This window comes from Dreissena polymorpha, chromosome 4, assembly GCF_020536995.1.
Source record: "Dreissena polymorpha isolate Duluth1 chromosome 4, UMN_Dpol_1.0, whole genome shotgun sequence".
In the NCBI taxonomy this organism is placed as follows: domain Eukaryota; kingdom Metazoa; phylum Mollusca; class Bivalvia; order Myida; family Dreissenidae; genus Dreissena; species Dreissena polymorpha.
In genome coordinates, this window is record NC_068358.1 from 30,908,399 (window position 1) to 30,927,735 (window position 19,337).

Genomic DNA, 19,337 nt, shown 5'->3' on the forward strand with positions numbered 1-19,337 from the left:
CTGATGTCCTAACAGACAATAACACCTACGATGAGATAGCATTGGTTTAACCCTTAACCACTTATATACGTATTTTGACGCATGTGTAAGTCCGTTAGAAAGTTATATTTAATTAAAGACCTTTCTTACTAGATTCAAAATTTAAAGGCTTCATTTCCAACACTTAGATGCTGATGAGCAGCAAACAGTATAAGACCTGAACAGACTGTGAGTTAATCGCAGACTGTTTTCTTTGTATGCTGTTTGCACATACTAGTCATTTTCACTTTGCCTCTGAGTGGGAAAGGGTTAATATGAATTATATTACAAAAGAGTACCACTGACCATGACAGTAATTTGCATATACTAAGTCCGTTTTAATGGACAAGAGACGCTTAAAGTTAAACGAAACATCACCAGAAAAAACAACACAAGTTAACCAAGTGTACGAGTATGGCTGATAAAAAGGGATTTGTTGGGTTGAGAACCAGTCCATTTGAACCACGCTATGCCCAGTGGTATGTTACAATGTTGGTTGAGTTGCATCTACAAATTGGTTGCTTTGTGTTATCTCAAATTACATCGTTAGTATCTAACCTGCTGAGTGCTTTTAATAGGTGTTGTCCTAAAACGTTTTATAAAACTACGAAAATATTATTTTTTATATGACTAAACTGTTTTATTATCCAGTAAAATGCAGTATTTTAATACTAAATCTAAACACATGCCGCTCTATGGCGTATGACATTTAGCTTAACAATTCATTAAACAGTTTTTGGTAATGTGGATATTAAAATTATGTTAAAATAATATGAGAAATGTTCACGTGTTACTTAGCCATCTATGATCAATGATCCATTCATTTTTGTCGAGTGTCAGCCCAATCGCTGAATACACGTTTATAATTTACGACCACATTAAAATTAGAAATTCAATTCAAAAGTATTGACATTTAACATCGCCTCGCGTAATGTAAATAGAGAGATTTGACATTAACAAAATCACTTTCGGATCCATCAGAGGATTAAAACCGTGAATACATTGAATGCAATTGCATGTAATGTGTTATTATGGTCTTTTCGTTAACCAGTGGTTAATTTGTCAAGACAGATATATAACAAAATCAATGTATACATGTATGCATATAATCTATATCATGAAAGCTACTACATATATAAGAACGCGAAGGTAAGAAAAAAAAAGATAAGAAAAAAAGAATGCGAAAATCAAGTTACGTCGCTTAAGCAACGTATCGTTTTGAACTAAGCGTGCACGTGCAGGATTCAACATTCCTAAATTGTACAACCATTATACACTGTATGCTTCAGCAAAGCAATATTGCGTATATATAAGATTAAACTGATGCTAGCGTATCAATTTAATGTGTGGTTTTTATTTATATAATTAGAGGACAATACACGGCTGAGCCGGGCCGGGCAGTGATAATCGGCCCACAGGGGGCATAACAGTGGAAAGTAAGATAAAGATTTTAGACGTTAATACACGGGTGCCGGGCCGGGCAGCGAGAATCGGCCCCAGATCGTAAACGGCCCTCTAGCCGTTATGCTCCCTGAGAGCCGATTATCACTGCCCGGCCCGGCTCACCTGTGTATTATCCTCTAAATATTAATCCCATACACCTGTTTGCAGTGATAGCATAAATATTCTTATGAATACCGAATGAGTGATGATTCCAAATCAATCAAACGTGAGTGAATAAAACAATGAACACCAACCTTTTGTGAACAATGGCTTTTCTATAGTAAAAAGTTCGCAAATGCGATCGCACTTCCTGCCTTTACTTATTGAATAATCCGTTTTAAGAAATAATATAAATCGTCAAGTGCTGTACATGCTGCTCGCACATAAACTGCTCCATGTGGCTTGTGTAACGTATCTAAGCAATTGTTTGTATATCTTATTACAGGGTTTCATCATTCAAAAGTATTCTAACAAACTTAGCGTGAAAAATACCGCATGTTTCGTTACCACCAGAACATATCACTCGGTTTAACATTCTGCCCGTAACTTCCTACTGTCATACGGTGTCTGTTCCCGTCATCAAACCGTCGATCGGAAAACCTGGTTCATGTTTATTGTGCACGGAGATATAAATCAAAGCGCTCGATAAAACAAAGGCCCTGTCCAAACGGGTAAAGGAATATTACGATGCCTTCTGTACAAAACTAGAGACAGCCGTCTATGATTTTATTGACAATGAAATACATGTATTATGATTTTAAATATAACATTTAAGCTTCAGCAATATCGAATCGACATCATTTCCGGTTTTTTAATATGAAACGAAAATTTGATATCAATGAACGAATAGTATTATACATGTATAACATATGATTCGATTCAATAAAAATATAACACTAGTTTGTATTAAATCATAACAACTTGATATTCAAAAATTGAATGTATTGATATAAACTTGAAATTGTTTAAATACATACTAACATGACATTTTCATATCCACTACGCACACATCATATCTGCATAAATGAATCGACAACAGTCCAGCAGCCAAGAATGGTTGACTTGCGGTTTGATACAATTTATTTTTTCTCGATATGAGACGAGCGCTTATATGATTTGGCAAATTATATTGCGTTTCCCCGATGTATTATTTGCAGATAACAGAACAGCGTTTTATGCAATCCACTTTACCACTTACTATTTACCAATGGAGCCGTTCTGCAGCATTTGTAAAGTAGCAGTGGTTTAGACATTTCTCGAATTCAATTCGACAAGTCAACAAAAAGTATCTTAGAATAAGCAGGTGCAATTATTTCATGGAATCTGGAATAAAAAACTCAACAACAATCAGCTCATTTTCAGTCATTTCTAATGATTCAGAGTCAGGATGTTTTAAACGGAATTTAAATTTATCACGTGTAATGTGTAAATGGTGTAAGAGGCACTTTCATAACGAAATAAATTCAGTCTGTCGCAGAAAATTAATTTTAACCAGTAAAAACACACATTTGCATGTTCGCATGTAAGCAAAAATATGTTTGCGATAAAAAGTGAACAAGTCACTGAACATGGCAATACACGTTATTGTCAGACATAAGACTGTGTTTAAAGGAATTAAGTGAACCAACATACTGGTATTATTACACTGTGCTTAGAATTCGGTATGTTGTAATATGTTTTATTATGTCATAATATGTATGCGCTCCGTAATGGAAATTGTTTAATACATTCATTAAATACTTTCTGTTTCAATGAAGGGCATTTTATTGGTAAATACATATGTTACAAACATTCCATATGACGCAAACAATTCCCCATTGTATTGATATATATTCAAATAGGTATAGTTTTAAATCATATATACATTTATGGTTTACAATTGAACATTTGCATATTTATGTAGATGTGTAAAAACGATATTATGAAACGAGTATGCGACTATTAAAGCATAGCAAGCCAAAATTGTATCGGTTTATTTGTAATAATACGCGTTTCACGTTTATGCAATCTACTTCGTCATTAAAAATTAATGACAATAAAATTATTTACAAGACATCAAATTTATTGCAGATTACTGAAATAACATTTAATTTGTATTTGCATAAACACATCAGATTTTATGACCCTGGGAATGTTGTGTGGAAATACTTCTTCATTTCTTTGATATGTGCAATCGTGTTTCCGACTGTAAGTGTTTGTATCTCACAATAATGATACTGTGTTGAATTGTCAGTGTTTTGTTAATTGTCTAATTAAAAGTGATTACAACCAACAGTGATCGACACAAGAGATCCTAATTACTCGATTTAATCTCCAAGGTTATGATGACTATCATACAATATCTCGTACCAGGCATTAGAGTGTTATTTCTTTTTACACGCGTTATTTTAAAATCAAAAGTATGCTCAATCAGAATATGCGCTCACTCGCCATCGTATTTCCCACGCCACGCTTTCAATTTAAATGTACAATTCCAAAATCAACAATAATAAATACCAATTAAGACCTATCGTGAATCCTGTTCAGAATTTTTTTTCAATCGAATATCTTCGAAAGTTTGTTTTTAATTATACGTTAACGAGTATGTATTAATTTGTTAATATTGTTTACGAAAAGTACTAGTGCGTTTTGATCTAATTAGCGCGACCCTTTGTTGCAAATTTGTCTAAACCTGCATCGAATTGTAAAGGGTAATTTAACCTTTGTTTTTGCTCGGCTTCAGACGGCTCAGACACAGCGAGGCCCAACTAATTAGCCCATTGGTTAGGCAATTAATAGCAATTAAAACTTACGTTCACAATCCACGGTACATTTATTGTAATCCAACATGGAGCTGAAAGGTCAACCATTTACCAAAATACTTACATCTTCAATAAGACAATAGTACTTCTATAAAGCGTCTTCGAGTAAATGACATGAAACGACTTAAAGCTTAAACAAATAAAATAAAAGACGTTGCTTTCAAGAGAACATGAAATTAATTAATCGTTAGTACAATCACAATATTTACACGATTTCAATCGTGTAGGCGCTCGAGAAAAGATTTACTTGCTTCCATAACTGAGAACATATTTCACGGCATTAAGCCGGGAGCAAAATCACATCATTTATATGTTATGTCAGAACTTTCCTTGAACCATGAAGAACGCATCTCATAGATTGTATAGGTTTACTTATTTCTTTTTCATTTACATGAACATTACTCAATGTTTCAAACAACATTAATTAGACCTGGACTATACAACCGTTGGTTGACATACATAACAATCAAACTCATTATACATTATCGTTAATAACAAACAAAGAAGACCACCGTCAAGTTATTGCATACATCATTCAAGATAGTTTGTAAAAGCTTTATAATAATACGTTTGTACAGTAGATCGCTTACTAACAGAACAACTGACGAACACATTAAAAAAAAGATCCGTTAAAAAAATCTTTTAAGCTTTCGTTTCATGCAACCAAACCGTATTTAGAGCCATGCTGTGTTGCCTGAATCTAATTCTCACCAATATCAATATATTAAAATAATAAAATCTCAACACATCATATTCAGATTTTTTTAAAGCAGGCTTTCTACAACATAGTATGCTGAGGTTCTTGTTTCCAAAATTAAATTTCTAGAAAATATATCGTCCCATTGGTGCAAATAGGGGCCATGTGACATTCAATTTATATGCCACATATTACCTTTTGCACCAATGGGGCGATATGGTCTTGCTATATAATATTCACTCAAGGACATTTCCTGTAAGCTTGCGTCGTAAGTTATTGTTCCTGTTTACATTTTAACTCAGCTTATTGACTCACTATCGACATTACATAAAGCTATATGAAACCCTTGAATTAATAAATTGAAAGCACTATAATAACACATTTTTGTTTTCTTTGCACAATCTAAAACAACATTAAATACACTTATTTTATTTCATCGCATAATAATATATACAGGTAAACCATCCTGTTTAAACACACTTCTTACGCCATATTTTTTTTCTTGTTGTGAATGTTTATTTAATTGCATAGTTTGCTAGATAATCCAGACCGGGGAACTGATCATACCGATTACCAACAGGTATACCAGTTACACGAAATCACTCCTTACCGTTCCATAGCATCTTCAACCGATAATAAAAACAATCCACAATTAACTAGTATAAATTCATATCAATAATTAACTTCAAAGCAAGCAAATATTCATCCATTAATATAAAACTACGTAGTCATTAAATCGTATGTCGGAGTTCCAGTATTCAGTAATCGCTCCTCATTCATGTAATAAATGAACACCTTTATTGAAAGCATTCGCAAATGAAGAAAGCACTAAAATAATATAGGCTTCAGGAATATAAGTGGTTATAGGAACAAAAAGGTTACTAATAAAATTCCCGACTCTTGACAACAATGAATTTGAGAATTTGAGCCTGTCACTTAGAGTCGGAATTAAACGTAAATACGCAAATACATGAGTTAAACAGTTTATACGAGCCAATCTTTACTGAAGAGCCAGAGTGATATAACGTGAATATAATATGTCAATCCCATGTAGGGGCATTTCTGTTATTATAGTTGCTATACACTAATGCAATATTTAAAATACTAGTTTTTAATGAAAAGAGATTGTTCGAGAACGTCTGAATAGTGAACACACGTACAAATGACAATACAACTGTAATGTCCTATGTTGGAAAATCATCATGGAATCGTAGGAAGGTTGGCGGGTATACTTCAGCATCTCACGCCATGTTCTACCTTTGTTATCGTTGTGATAAGCGTTTTGTTGGGAGGCAGTAAATTACCAGTCAATTAAGAACTAATGCAGCTAATCCTGCGGTCGTATAAAACTTTATATAAAACGTTAGAGACACGTGCAAGTAGCGGCTATTTTCATAAAAAGTACCCTCGATTTAAGCTCTATCGGGATCAAATTATACTAACGGGAGCTCGTCCATACCTTTATGTTACTTGTTGAATATCAATGATAATTAAAATGGCGAACTAAAATGTTTTTATAATGAAAATTTGTGTTACATCGCAATTGAATAAATGTGTTTACATTTTTAACAGCATAATTTTGCTTTAGAAAGTAGATATTTGTTGAAGCACTGTACATTTTTGTCAATGAACTGTAAAATATATCGGTAAGTATGCACAGACATTCACTACTTAATCGCACCACACTATACCGCACCAATTCCCATATTATTGAATGGCTGCCTTATCATACAGTCCAAAGCGTCATTTTAAATCGTGAATATGAGTAAACATTTACTAATCGATTATATCTTCCTAACATCCATTGCTTGATTATATGGATTCGAGATAAAAACCATAGCCATAATTACAATCAGGCAACGTAGTAGAAGACCACCCTGGATTTCGTGTTATAGGTAATAGTCATTCGGGTAATGGTTTTGTGTTCGATATGTCTATAATACCTGTTATGCCGAGACAATCTATCATAAATATTTATGATAGCTGATGGGCAAACGGGCAGTTAGGCATTTCGTAATAAACAATAAATGTTATTGGTATTATTCATCAAACAAAGATTTGGACTGTCACGTCTCTTTTATCTTCTCTTCCGATAATTCTATTAATAAGCATGCCAAAGAATTCCGTGCCAAAAGACTGTTAGGTCATTTTAAACAATATCTCTATACATCTATATATCTCTGTACCTCCTGTATAACATTCGATGAATGACTTTGTCTTTTGATTCAGTACGCTTCATAAGCGTATGAAACGAACAATCCCCTGTTCAGATTTCGAAAAGGAACGCTTTATGGCTGTATCAAACACTGAAAACTAACCTTATTAGGTCTTGAGCTGTATTTGTTTTCGATCATTCGACCGTCATTTGACAACAGCTTATATTGTAGTTGTAATGTTTCCCATCCATTCAAGCATAATTTATTACAATGAAGGTGTTGTGGACATTGGGATTCTATTTAATCATAAGAGAGATACATGATTATGTGTACTGAATTAAAATAATGCCCGATTGGAACAAAATATAAAAAAAACACCATAAAATTGTAATTAAAAAATATTCATTTTTATAGAATATCAACATTGGAAAAGAATATGCACTGATGTATCTTGCTTTTATTTTAAGTGTTCGATTTATTATGAAAATTCAATGAGTATTTTTCAGTTTTATTAACCAATATATATCAGCATTCAATACGTATATTTTTAAATAATATTATTTATGTTTATTTCAGTAAAGCACTCCAATTACCAGAGGTGCCGATCACAAATTACATATTAATCTATTTGTAATCGTTTTCCACAGGTATTACATTTCGGTATTAAATAACAAAAATGCAAAGAAAATAAACAAACATCTTTATAAAGCGTTTAAATGTAAATGCACATGTATTTCAAACACAATTTTTATTAAAAAATGAATTAGTAGCCCTTTCACATTACTCCCAAACACAATTGCTTCTCGATTTTTAAAAGTTTTTTTTTATGAAATTATAAATCGATAATAATCCGTGGGCCATACACAAAAGATACAACATACCTGTCTCCTTTTGTCATCATAACTGAACGTTAACAATATTTAGTCGGCATGTGCAACTTTTGAGCTACATCATTTTTATCGCGCGCCTTTCGTAAATGTGCCGCAAGTTGCCATCTACAGCATGTAGGGATTATCAAATTTTACCTTAACATTATGGAGATATAGCACAATTACACCCAATTTCAGTTGGCGATATTAATATTCCAGCTGTTCAACTATTAAAGGGGCCTTTTCACAGATTTTGGCATTTGTTGAAGTTTGTCATTAAATGCTTTATATTGATAAATGCAAACATTGGATATAAAAAAGCTCAAGTAAAAAATCACGAATAAAATATAAAAAAGAAAGGAAAAAAGTTTACCCTCAGCAGGGCTCAAACCGCTGACCACTGGAGTTGTGTAATAAAAAGTCTACCACTTAAACCACTCGGCCATCCTTCCGGCTACAATGTGAGATGTATTTTATACTTCATATAAGCAATCCTCGTAGATTCACAAAATATAACGACAACAACAGAACTCTTCAAAATTATAAATTTGTTTCGCGTTTCAACGCTTTATAAATTTCGTCTTTAATGTGAGGTGTATTTTATACTTTATATAAGCAATACTCGTAGATTCACAAAATATAACGACAACAACAGAACTCTTCAAAATTATAAATTCGTTTCGCGTTTCAAAGCTTTATAAATTTCGGGTTTTAAAATCGTCAAAAGATGCATATAATGGCTATTTAAAGCATGGAAATTGTTCAGTATTACTCATACTGTTTCCTCACAAATATCATAACTACAAAGAAAATTTGCGAATCTGAAACAACTTTTTTTCAATTTTTTCAATTTACCCAAACTTGAAAAGGCCCCCTTTTACACATGTACGATATGACGCGCAAGAAACTATCGTCTCTATAAAATGACGATCATACGGCTTTTCATGTCATGTAGTCTGGGTCTGACTTGGGGACACAATGGTATGGGATGTATTATAAATATCATATTCAAATAGTCTGAACAATGGCGTATCGATAACGATTTGAGCGTTAATATAAGTGGAGAGTCTAAGCTGAGCATTAAGAAAATCATCAACTTAAGATTTAAAGATTCAATTACTGCTTATTTGTGAAGTCATTGCTTACATATTTGATACAAACGAGCTTTTTGTTTCAAAACACTAAAACTATTTAGAAAAACTCTTAAATGTTTGTGATCTGTCCATAGAATGAAGAAAACGACTTAAATACTCACGTTGTTGTCTTATATTCGATCTCGCATGGTGTTCAACAGCAATTTGTTTCATCATATTCTCTAAAACGGCTATTTAATTTGAATTGCGATGATATTACTTAATATGTCTGTACGCTAACATGTGTACATAATAACACTGGGCCAAGAGTAAGGTTTTGGGCTTCTTAAAACCGGTTTAAATCTTAAGTGACTTTGACGTGCCCGTTACAAGCTGAGTCGTGTGTACCGCATATAGGTTTGCCTCACTGTTTGACAAACGATTCCATTCCATTTAAAAAAGTCCTCAATGTCAATTTAACATTTTCCTAATAGTGAATCATCGTTCGATATTTCATTAACGAAATGCGCTGCAAATCCATTCGCCTTTAACGGACTGTTTGTATTTAAAAAAAATATATTTTCAGGTTTGTCATTTTACAATAATTATAATACTCATAATATGAACACGTTTTAAAGAAGTGACACGATTGGTAACATAAGTAAACTTTAAACATAATAACTAGCTAAAAGTAAGACTCTTCATAAATTAAAAATATAAAACATATTTTACATATCAGATCAAAATGCTTCGTTAATTATCCTTTGCCAATGTAATTACAGTTTACATTACGTATTAAAAACGAATAAATGCTTTTGCCTTTTATCTTATATTCAATACGGTTGCATGTACATTATGTTTGCCCTTGTAAACTGAAGAAATGTGTCTGATGTCCTAACAGACAATAACACCTACGATGAGATAGCATTGGTTTAACCCTTAACCACTTATATACGTATTTTGACGCATGTGTAAGTCCGTTAGAAAGTTATATTTAATTAAAGACCTTTCTTACTAGATTTAAAGGCTTAATTTCCGACACTTAGATGCTGATAAGAAGCAAACAGCATAAAACCTTAACAGACTGAGAGTACTCACAGGCTGTTCTGTTTTAATGCTGTTTGCAAATACTAGTTATTTTCACTTTGCCTCTGAGTGGGAAAGGGTTAAACATGAATTATATTACAAAAGAGTACCACTGACCATGGCAGTAATTTGCATATACGATGGCCGTTTTAATGGGCTAGAGACGCTTACAGTTAAACGAAACATTACCAAAAAAAAAACACAAGTAAGCGAATTGTATGAGTATTGCTGATCAAAAGGGATTTGTTGAGTTGAGAACCAGGCCATCTAAACCACGCTACGCCCAGTGGTATATTACAATGTTTAGTTGATTGCATCTACAAATGAGTTGCTTTGTATTATCTCAAATTACATCGTTAGTATCTAACATGCTGAGTGCTTTTAGAAGGTGTACTCCTAAAATGTTTTATAAAACTACAAAATTATTATATTTTATATGAATCAACTGTTATTTTCCATAAATTGCAGTATTTTAATACTTAATTTAAACAAATGCTGCTCATGGCGTATGTCATTTTGTTTATCAATTTATTAAACAAGTTTTGGTAATGTTGATATTAAAATGATGTCAAAATAATATGAGAATTGTTCACGTGTAACTTATAGGGGTATTCCACTACGACCCGAATCCCCACGATTTGTCCCGATTTTCAATATTTTGAGGTCGGGGACATTCGTTACTAAATCGGCGAAGGTCCTAACTCATTCGAAGCTAGTCGCGGGTGAGTCGTGAGCTCACAAAAAATCGCGGCCAGTTTTTAAACGTGTTTAAAATTTGATCAAGACCTCCAAGACTGAATTTAATCGCAGTTGACTCGTAACAGTGTCGTAGTGCGTTCTTGGACGTCATAATGTAAGCTTAGGTAATTCGTGACTCAATCGGGGAATCGGTGATCACGTGATCTGTCTACGAATCATTTACGTCTTTGTCAAGACTCTCAAGAGTTCACCCCGCTTTCGTTGCGAGCCCGCTAAGATTCTCGCGATTTTGTGACGAAAACGTTACGATTTTGTAAAGAATGATGAAGAAATAATATTTTTCCGTCATGTTTTGCTGTCGAATAACCCACAGTAAGGAGTATATATGCGTAGGAATTAAATCACGAATGCGGAGCACGAGTGCTTCGATAACACGAATCTATACTCCTTACTGTGGGTTATTCGACAACAAGACATCATAGAAAAACATTATTTCTATTCTTACACGATTCTGATTGATTTGGTTCAAGCTTTTGGACGTGAACTATATTTTTTCAATACTCCGCCCTTCTTAGTACAAAGTGCACTATTTAGTGACGTCATTGAATTGTACAAACATTTGACGTCGTTTTCATTCATAAATATTTTGCACATTACGTCTCTTTCATTGAGAACAACTCTCATAGAAACTAAATGACGTCACATGAGTTAATTCTTCTGAAAAGCTGACAATGCTATAAATGTTTCTTTACAAACACATTCTTAGCAGGCGTGGTCATGCCACTTATCACCAAATATACAATTTGTTGTTTCATTACATTCAAATACGTGCTACATGTTTTACATTTCTTTAAGAGCGGGATTTAAGCACGTGCATTTTACTGCAATATTTTCTTTATTTATTGGGAACTATTTTCGAAACATTAAGCTCCGCCAATAATTTATTGCAGAATAACCCAAACTTTTTTTCCTTCTTTGTCTATAGAAAACAAGTCGCGTGCCGTGTTAGAATCAATATCAGTAAATATTGGCGCCGAATTCATGGGTGCGTTCGGTGAGGTCCTAGCTTAGTCGTGACCGATCTGCATCGTTCGTAGTACAGTCGCAGTAGATTCTTACACATCGAAGTGAAGTCGCGACCCTATTCGCAAGACTTAAACCGAACCCCACGATTCGTCGTAACTCAACCGTATCACTGTCGTAACTGAATCGCAGACTGTCACGAGTCTTCCCGATTCAATAAATGTGAGAAATCGTAGCGAATCGTGGGCTTGTTTTCGTAGTGGAATATGGCCATTAGCCATCTATGATCAGTGATCTATTCATTTTTTTAAGTGGCAGCTCAATGGATGAATAGACGTTAATATTTGTACAGCCACATTTCAATTAGAAATTCAATTCACAAGTATTGACATTAAACATCGCCTCGCGTAATGTAAATCAAGAGGTTTGACATTAACAAAATCACTTTCGGATCCATTAGAGGATCAAATCGTGAATACATTGAATGCAATTTTCATGTAATATGTTATTATGGTCTTTTCGTGAACCAGTGGTTAATTTGTAACGACAGATATAACAAAATTAATGTATACATGTATGCTTATAATCTATAACATGAAAGCTACTACATATATACAGAAGCGAAAGTTATAAAAAAGAAAAAAAAAGAATGCGAAAATTAAGTTACGTCGCTTAAGCAACGAACCGTATTGAACTAAGCGTTCACGTGTAAGAGTAAATATTCCTAAATTGTACAACCATTATTCACGGTATGCTTCGGCAAAGCAATATTGCGTATAAATAAGATTTAACTGATGCTAGCGTATCAATTTAATGTGTGGTTTTTATTTATATAATTAGAGGATAATACACGGCTGAGCCGGGCCGGGCAGTGCTAATCGGCCCGCAGTGAGAATAAAATTGGAAAGAAAGATATGTTATAGACGTTAATACACGGGTACCCCGTGCCGGGCAGTGAGAATCGTCCCCAGGTCGTAAACGGCAATCGGGATAAAGCCCTCGGGCCGTTATGCTCTCTGCGGGCCGATTATCATTGCCCGGCCCGGCTCACCTGTGTATTATACTCTAAATATTAAACCCATACAACTGTTTGCAGTGATAGAATAAATATTCCTATGAATACCGAATGAGTGATGATTCCAAAACAATAAAACATGAGTGAATAAAACAAAGTACAACAACCTTTTGTGAACAATCGCCTTTCTATAGTAAAATTCGCAGATGCGATCGCACTTCCTGCCTTTACTTATTGCATAATCCGTTTTAAGAAATAATATAAATCGTCAAGTGCTGTACATGCAGCTAAAAAATAAAATGCGCCATGTGGCTTGTGTAACGTAACTTAGCAATTGTTTTTACATCTTATTACAGGGTTTCATCATTCAAGAGTATTCCAACAAACTTAGAGTAAAAATACCACATGTTGTGTTACCACGAGAACATATCACGCGGTTTCACATTCTGCCCGTAACTTCCTACTGTCATACGGTGTCTGTTTCCGTCATCAAACCGTCGATCGAAAAATCTGGTCCATGTCTATTGTGCTCGGAGATATAAATCATAGCGCTCGATAAAACAGAGGCCCAGTCCAAACGGGTAAATGAATATTATGATGCCTTCTGTACAAAACTAGACACAGCCGTCTATGATTTTAATGACAATGAAATACATGTATTATGATTTTAAATAGAACATTTAAGATTCAGCAATATCGAATCGACATCGTTTCCGTTTTTTTTAATATGAAACGAAAATTAGATAACTTTGAATGAATAGTATTATACATACATTTATAACATATGACTCGATACAATACAAATATTACAATAGTTTGTATTAAATCATAACGATTTGTTTATAACGTGATATTCACAAATCGGATGTATTGATATAACATTGAAATTGTTTAAATACACACTAACATGACATTTCCTATCCACTACGCAAATATCATATCTGCATTAATGCATCGGCAACAGTCCAGCAGCCAACAATGGTTGACTTGCGGTTTGATACAATTTATTTTTCCTCGATACGCGCGCGCTTATCTGATTTGGCATATTATATTGCGTTTCCCCGATGTATTATTTGCCGATAAAAGAACAGCGTTTTATGCAATCCACTTTACCACTTACTGTTTGCCAATGGAGCCCTTCTGCAGCCTTTGTAAAGTATACAACTAGCCGTGGTTTAAATTCGACAAGTCAGCAAAAAGTATCTTAGAAAAAGTAGGTGCAATTATTTACTGGAATCTGGGATAAAAAAACAACAACAATCAGCTCATGTTCAGTCATTTCTAATGCTTATGAGTCAGGATGTTTTAAACCGAATTAAAATTTAACACGTGTAATGTGTAAATGGTGTAAGAGGCACTAATATGTCGAAATGAATTCAGTCTGTCGCAGAAAAATGATATTAACCAGTAAAAACACACATTTGCATGCTCGCATATAAGCACACATATGTTTGCGATAAAAAGTGAATAAGTCACTGAACAAAGCAATACACTTTATTGTCAGACATAAGAATCTGTATTAAGGAATTAAGTTAACCAACATTCTAGTATTATTGCACTGTGCTTAGAATTTAGTATGTTGTTATATGTTTTATTATGTCATAATATGTATGCGCTCCGTAATGGAAATTGTTTAGTACATTAATTAAAAATTTTCTGATTCAATGAAGGACATTTTATTGGTAAATACATATGTAACAAACATTCCATATGACTCAAACAATTCCCCATTGTATTGATATATGTTAAGCATTACGTTCAAAACGAGTCCACAAAAGTGTCATGGAATGATGTGATGATACTTTTATGTCTTTTTCCATGTGTTACAATGATATTTTCTTGGAATTGAGCATATTATTACTACAACCGTTTCTGCTGATTTGCTCCTGTAATTGATGCAATCACATGTTATTAACATGGAATCATGAAAGATACACCAATAAAATACACAACACAACACAGCCAGCTTTATAATTAGTAATAGTTACACAGTTAGTTTTCATTGAAATATCACTGTAATGGAATACCATATCAATAGCAGAGATACACAGCCAAATATCTCTGCTTAATGCATATTTTTAATAAGTTTTTGCTGTAAAACCATAAACCTCAGACCATCCATAGACGAAACGATTTTCAAAATTAAAACGACAAACAATTTGATAAATGATAATCAATCAACATGTTAATGAACACACATTTCAATGGTCATGGGAATTTAAATTCCACTTGGATGCTTATTCATTATAGAATGTAATAATTTATTAATCTTATCACCTAAAGATTGACTCCGATAAATAGTTTTTCGCTCTTCTTAATACCTGTTCACAAATAAATGAATGGTAATTCAAGATGCTATTTAATCAATAAATCAGCCAATATCGGGCATGAAGAAATCATCTATGGGTTAATACTGTTTACATTATTCGAAGTCTTACGGTAAATAGAATAAATGATGATACATATTTGAGTTCTCTATATTAAATGCATTTCGAAATTGAAAACCGCTCGACATTGAGGATACACTTTCATAGTCATCGTGGGATGGTATTATCGAGAGAAACACGAGTAGTGTTTATGAAAACATACTGAAACATAACATGCTTATGTGTTTTCGCCTTTATTGGGACTTGTTTATTATTTGTCACAGTGAAAATTAACCAAAGAGTGTTATATATTAAAAAAGTATGTACGAATACAATTCAAACAGGTGAAACAATGAGTCTTGCCTACTGAACGTGTATTACCGATATAGGGTTGTAACAACCAACCATCACCAATATGTGCATACCTGTTTGCTTGTCCCTCAAAGGAAACAAGTCAAGTTAAAAACCTTTTATTTCAACTCAATTCATGTTTGACATGAATACACGAGCAAAAAAGTACATAAATGTATAGACGAGGCGTGCAATATTATACAAAAATGATGGATTACATTACATATGGTATGGTTCTTATTACATATTCTTTCTTGATTTCATACACACATTTTAGATAACATATTTTAAGTAGCCTCTAATTACATGTTCTTTCTTGAATATACAATACAGATAACATATTTCAAGTAGTGCCAATACAGTTAAAAGGTAGAACGAATAATCATTTTCAAAATGAGCAATAAAGTACGATGTTTAAACGAGGCGGGGAATAATGAAATAAAAAGATAAATTACATTACATATGATATAGTTTCTTAGTAAATATTTTTCTTATTTTATAAATACATAACATATTATAGATCGAAATATCATTTGGAATTCGACTAACATGGAGGTCGTTAATGTAATTCTGCTAAGGAATCTTCGGTGAGTCATTACTACAGTTTTCCGCTGCTATCATTTAGTGAAGTGTAGCCTTTAAGTCTTTACCGGTTTAGGCATAAAATGAAACTATCAATCAATCAGCTCTAAAAATAGCATGCGGCTTGGTGTTTGGTATTTGGGATGTACGTAAAGAGGATTAATAAATATAACGGGATCTTATCGGGTAAGTGTGTAGCGTTTTCATTTGCGTGGATTTTGTAAGATTATATGAATTTCTGTCTGCCATAATATCGGCTTGTTTTGTGCAATAAGTGGAAGCATTTCTTTTGCATTAACATTGATGTAATTTTCTTCTGATTTGGGTCATGCATGATTTCCATTTATGATTTAATCGATTTTGTTTGTTTTTATTTATTTCGTGCTTTCAGGAGATGCTTGATGGTGCTTGCTCCTGTTCGTCGCGTATGGATGATCATACCCAAGGTTAGTGTTTAGTAGTGCTGTATTTGAGAGTCTGTTTTATATATCTGATTATTTAGTAAGTTTTATGGTGTCAGAGTGATATTGGTAAAACCTAAAGGTGTTTTTCAATTTCTGTTTTCAGTTGTCGTGTGTCAAAAGATTAACTATGTATATGTGCGTTAGGGTGGAGATAGCATATGACGGTGGAGGAGCATGAGGACATTAGGGATCAGTGGAGTTTTTATATGAAACCAGACTATGAGAGAGTTAAACTTGTGTCGTTGTTAGAATTGTTTGTATGAGTTGGTGTAATTTTGTTGTGACGTTTTTATTTTTTGTGTCTTATAGCTTGGTAGATTTTTAATGTATTTGGTCGTTTATAAAAGTAAGGTTTAAGAAGCTTTTTTCGATCGGCATTAAATTGTTTGCATTATAATAAGTCATGGAACTTATCCCCAATTTTATTACAGTTTGTACAGGTGCTTAAATCTATCGCTGTGCTGTTCCAATTTCTTCAATCGGTAGCCTGTGGTTTCTTGTCCTGATTCTAATTTTACAAATTTTAGAAATGCATGTGGTGTGTTTGCTAAATATGATTCAAAGCTGAAGTTTCGTTTAATCAGTTTATATAAAGTACTATGACTACAGTTTTCAATTGATGATAACCATTCATTTATAAACAGGTCTTTAAGTTTTTGCTTAACAAGTATTTTAATCCAGTCAATGCTATGATAACTTTGTGAGCTCCACACATGCATAATTCCACATGTTATTAAAATTGATTTGACATTGAAAAACCAGAGATAAAGGCGTGTAAGTATCTGATCGTCAAGATGTTTGCATGTATTAAACATTGACATATAAATTGTTGTGGATAGATTTTCTTGTTCTATGGCATTATTAGCTATCAGTTTTGCCCAGAATACTGCGGTCTTTTCTTGTATGTCTTGTTTTTACGGGATAGGTCCAGTTTCTCCATAGATAAGGTAATTTGCTGTACTGCGTTTCATTTTAAGGATATGCTTAATACATTTCAAATATACCCGTGCATTTATGTCTAAGTTGCCATAACCCCATATTTCTGCACCATAAAGGATAATTGGTTTTATTGTTTTGTTAAAGAGGTCTATTTGTAGATCTATTGGGAGTTGGAGCCGATTACAATTTCGTATTAGGCTGTACATAGCCCTAGTGGCTTGGTTGGCAATGTGACCTTTGCATTTTGAGAAGGAGCCGCTCCTACTGAATATTATGCTCAGATATTTGTATTTACTGACGATGTTGATAGCTTGATTATGAAGAGTAAAATGGTATTCCTTGGGCCTGCCTATAGCGAACAGACTCGTCACTAGTATTTTTGATTTTTCAATGTTTACAGTTAACCAATCTGTGCAATATTTTTCGTATGTGTCAAGAGCTTTTTGTAGGTCTTTTTCGGACTCTGACATTATAACTGTGTCATCCGCATATAAAAAGATGAAAAGTTTTAAAAAGTATAAAAGCTGGCCGTTTTCATCAAATTTTGAGCATTTTTGTGCCTTTTACAGTGCTATTTTGTTCTCAGTAGTTGTGTAGATCGTTAAGAAATAAAGAGAATAGTATAGACGACAGATTTCGCCCTGTCTGACCCCTGTGTTGCTAGGGAAAAAATATAGAAAATGTGCCATTAGATAAAATGCATGATTTAATGTTATTGTATACATTTGTAATGAAACAACACGCGCACATGGTCCCACTCGCACATGGTCCAGAAGTGTTAGATCGTCATCATAGAATGCTTTTAAAGTAAACATGTAGCATATGGTTTTAAACAACGATATATGGCAATTTAAGTTGACAATATAAGTCGTTTTTGAATCATTATAATTATAACATTTGCTTTTGAAGCTAAATTGAGACTTCTTTCTCAGGTGAAAGATCTGATTCATTAGAATGAAACATTATACTCACTATATATGCTAATCTGATTTATTAGAATGAAACATTATACTCACTATATATGCTTATCTGATTTATTAGAATGAAACATTATACTCACTATATATGCTATATCCAATTGTCATATAGGATAAAGAAGAAGTCCACATGTTCATTCCGCATACAAACAGGATATACTTAATAAATATTTAATCTTTAAATGTGCATCATAGTTTCGCTTCAAGTTATCGTGTAAGATTTTACCTACTTGAGCTTTAATTATCGTGCGCGTGTTTGTGTCGATTGAAAATAATGATTTGAAACTCATAGTCAGAGTTCATAGTGGATTGTTACACAAATATAGATTATTAAAGATAAATTTAAATTTAAAGGTAGTGATGCAAATAACCACAAACAATTGGGTCCGTTTCCACAAAATAATTTTTTTTGAAACGAATTTACATCCGATCTGAGAGAGGTCGCCTTCGTCAAGAGTACATGTCTTTAAATATATCATGAAGTCTTTTATTTCCACACGTTTTATAAAGTAAATGTACCGGTGATGTTTTTACGGTTATACTCACATTTTGGCAGTCACGGTATTACGTAAAGACAGTAAACGAAACAGCAGAAATTTAAAATCATGTTATATAATTATTTGAACTTTCTTGTCACCATTTTTATAAAAACCCGCCTTAGAATAGTTTAAACATTTTACATACGGCTTAATGAAAAGAATACTACACTACTCAGTGCTACAATATGGCATGAAACATGTATGTGTAACTCTAATTAATGTTTCGGAGTTTGCACGGA

General features: G+C 33.3%; 1 long non-coding RNA gene across 1 annotated transcript; it reads left to right on the top strand.

The window, feature by feature from the left end:
- The first annotated feature begins 16,291 nt into the window (after positions 1 to 16,291).
- LOC127879066 (uncharacterized) lies at positions 16,292 to 18,103 on the top strand. Its single transcript, XR_008048903.1, has 3 exons — positions 16,292 to 16,365; positions 16,571 to 16,625; positions 16,747 to 18,103. It is a non-coding gene; the product is annotated as an uncharacterized LOC127879066 (long non-coding RNA).
- The last annotated feature ends 1,234 nt before the right edge of the window (positions 18,104 to 19,337 follow it).